General features: G+C 37.1%; 1 protein-coding gene across 1 annotated transcript in view; it reads right to left on the bottom strand.

The window, feature by feature from the left end:
- Nucleotides 1–1,379: 1,379 nt before the first annotated feature.
- LOC125026911 (ubiquitin carboxyl-terminal hydrolase 22-like) overlaps nt 1,380–3,765 on the bottom strand; it is a 57,844-nt gene continuing 55,458 nt past the window's right edge. Inside the window, exon 8 of the mRNA XM_047615512.1 lies at nt 1,380–3,765. This exon is cut by the window's right edge and continues 1,047 nt beyond it. The gene's annotated coding sequence lies outside the window, so the exon portion shown is untranslated.

Genomic DNA, 3,765 nt, shown 5'->3' with positions numbered 1-3,765 from the left:
CTTAAGCATGTCACATGGCTCAGCTGAATGGCAATCAGAACTTGTGTAGCCCTTTGGTACATAGGGCTAGGACACTGCTGTTGGGGTTTGTGAACGTTGGGCTAAGTATTTTGAGCAACTGTACCAGATAGACCCTCCAAAAGTTAGCTTGGATGCAAGTGGTATCACAATACCTGTACCAGACCCAACCATCAGCAAAGAACCTCCTATCCTAACTGTGGTTAGGATAGTGATTTCCAAGCTGAAGAGTGGGAAGGCTGCAGGCATATGTGATATCCCTGCTGAACTGCTAAAGGCTGGGGTGATCCTAAGGCACGGGGCTTGCATGCAGTCTTGATTGCCATCTGGCAGTCTAGTTTCATTCCCCCTAACCTGTTGAGGGGAATGGTCATTCCTCTCTGGAAGGGGAACGGGGATTGATGGGAATATAGCAACTACAGTGGTATTACAGTACACCAGGCAAGGTTTTCACTAACATTCTTCTGAATCGGATCTGTGACCACCTACTAAGGAACCAGAGACCAGAGCAATCTGGATTCACTCCCGGTAAGTCCACAATAGACCGTATCCTAGCTTTTCGAGTAATTATGGAACACCGTCGTGAGTTCAGCCGTGGGTTGCTTGCAGCCTACATCGACCTCAATGTAGGCTGCTCGGTGCTTGGCTCGGTGCATCGAGAATCGTTATGGGAGATTCTTAGACTCTGGGGAATTCCGACACGGATTATTGGCATAATAGCAAGCCTTTATACCAGTACTGAAAGTGTGGTTGGGGCCTGTTGAACTTCTTCCCTGTTAATTCAGGGGTGAGGTAAAGTTGTGTCCTTGCTCCAACACTTTTCAACACCTGCATGGACTGGATAATGGGCAGAGCTACTATCCAAAGCCAGTGTGGAGCAATATTGGGCAATATCAAGGTCTCAGACCTTGACTTTACCGATGGTGTTGCTATCCTATCAATGAGGCCTTAAGGTCTCCTGGACCATGACCAAGATACAGGAGTTTGTGGGCCTGTTAGAGGAACCCATTCAGTTGATCCATTCTTGAGTCATCTATGTGCTGAGACATTTTACTCTCTCACACACACACACACACACACACACACACACACACACACACACACACACACACACACACACACACACACACACACACACACACACACACAAAAAAAAATAAAAAGTTAAACTTTATTAACATAATTAATTTAAGGAGAGGGCTTGATGCTGAAAATACCAAGTGGTGCATACTGCACTGTGGTTTGTACAAATAGTCCCATTTCTTAAATAAAATAACACAGAAAGGCAAAACACATGCACAACAATCTTTAGTTTCCACTTATACAAGAATGAAAAAATATGGCATAATGAAAAGAAAAGAGACTGTGACTTAAATTTATTGAGACTGAGCCATGACATTAAGCCTGGGCATGGTGCGGCATCCCGCCTTGTATCACAGATAGTGGCTGGTCATGTGGTGGTAGTACAAGCTAAGGCTGCATACATGCTCCTTACTCACAACCATAGCAGAGTTTTCACACTCATTACATACACAATCAATCATTAAAATTACATCCAATCAACCTAACCTTTTACCTTTCAACTTTTAGCTTTTGTGTAAACAACATTGTTAATATTACCCCCAATCACTTTTCAAATAACTGTTTTACTATAGTATTTTACATTTTTTTATACTGATATGATTCTTTTGAAATGGAAGTCTGTACTGACACTAACAATAGCAAGTGCATATTAGGATAGGGCTACAAAATATTTTGAGCAATAATAATAAATTTTGTTACGTCACCAAAAAGAACTCGCTAATGTAGTACAATTTGCAAACAATGTTTTATATTTAAAAGAGACAACATTGTTTAACATTAGTTAAAATACAGCTTACCCTTAGGCATATATCTAGCTAGAGGTCTTTTAGAAGCATGGTACTTAACGAGCAGAAATCCCAGCAAAATGTTGTCATAAAAATATAGATTCTGGAATTGGGTTTGGGGGCTTCCTCTATCAGATGTTCTTAAGCTAAATTCCAGGAATATTGATACAGCAATATAAAAACCTCTGGTATCAACCTCCACAAAGGTTGATACCAGTGTATATCAGGTAACAAATCCCTAATAAATAAAAGCATCATAACACACTTAGAGACATTCAATATGACATGCACAAGTAACATCTCTTAACAGGATTATATTCAAAAGTAAATGGTAACTTACATGGAATCATATGTAGCTTCCTAGTAAACCAAAGCCAGTGAGGGTAGCTGCATTAAGCACAAAGTTTTACAATGCATGTAAATTAAATTTGTTGCTTTGCCTCCTTTAATGACCCCTAATACAATTCAATTCCTCCATGAATAATGAATTACATCACAGGTTGTGAAATTATTCAAGTATTGGTTGTTTGCTTGTGTAAAATAAATATGAGATTGTTAACCAAGTCTTATTAGATCCCCCCCCCCTTTTTTTTTTTACTATATAATTCACAAATTACATTCAGCTTACTATTCATTTTCTCAGATTCACACTGCAACACAAAATTACAGTGCATTTACTCAATGTTTTCATACAAAAAGTACTTTTGCCTACATGTGATGTGGTCCACATTCCCCCCCACTTTGACAAACAATCTAAAACACTATTTATACAGAAAGATATTGTCAAGTAACAAATTTTATAAAATTCATCCACATGAACTTACATATTTCAGCTATTTCCACAAAGAATAGTCAAACACTCATTACAATATACCTGCACGCGATCTTCAACTTGCAACATGACTATTATCTAGTGATTCCAAAATTACCTCATTCAAACTACCCATACAAAAGCCCAACACACACTACTGCCAAATTGATTTTTTTTTTTTTTTTGTTTTTTTTTTTTTTTTTTTTTAAACAATTTGTTTGGTACCATCCATATCCACAGACCTGCAATAAGATGTTTGTATACAAAACAATATATGACAATGATATACTACTCTCATATACCAAACTTAAAATAAAAATGGCAATTAAGTTTTGGAGATAAGGAAATATTACTTCAAGTGACTGGATACTCATCCTTACATTCTCAGAGCACAGAATAATAATATATTTGATTACCTCACTTTAAAATACAATAGTGTGTGGCACAGCACCTAACAGTATATAACCTGTCCTGTGCAAAAGATATTTAGAACAAAAACTATTTAATCATGGGTAATACAAAAAAAGTACAAAAGCCTGCTTATAATTATTGAGGATTGCACACTAGGTTGCTGAATGGGCTCCAAAACCAAATTTCCGAATCCATGCATCAGCAGAATCAAAATACAAGATATGGCTGATATTTAAGTATCTGTAATGTTGTTGACTTTTTGTTACCTCACACACTTACATATCTTCATGAATAATCCATGTCACTGGTAACATAAATACATCAAATATGCCTTACAACATTTACACACAAGAAAACATTTGTATGAATGTGGACAGTTTTTTTTTATAGCCTCAGCAAGGGGAGGGAGGACAATGTACACACCCTACATATGTTACATATGCAACAAGGATGGCTGTCTTTAGAGCACCTTGTTGTAATCCATGAGGCACTCTCTTAATTTTTTCACACTTTGGCTTAAATACCTGCAGATTTAAGTAGTTCTTCAACACAACATTCAGAATACATTTCAGACATGGACATGGAAAATAAAGTACATGAAATGCCCATAATACTGTTTTAAAGTATAAAAAATATTCATTTCACAATCTAGCAAAA

This window comes from Penaeus chinensis, chromosome 7 (assembly GCF_019202785.1).
Source record: "Penaeus chinensis breed Huanghai No. 1 chromosome 7, ASM1920278v2, whole genome shotgun sequence".
Lineage (NCBI taxonomy): Eukaryota > Metazoa > Arthropoda > Malacostraca > Decapoda > Penaeidae > Penaeus > Penaeus chinensis.
Note: the sequence above shows the minus strand (reverse complement) of the source record. Positions and strands in the feature narration are given on the sequence as shown.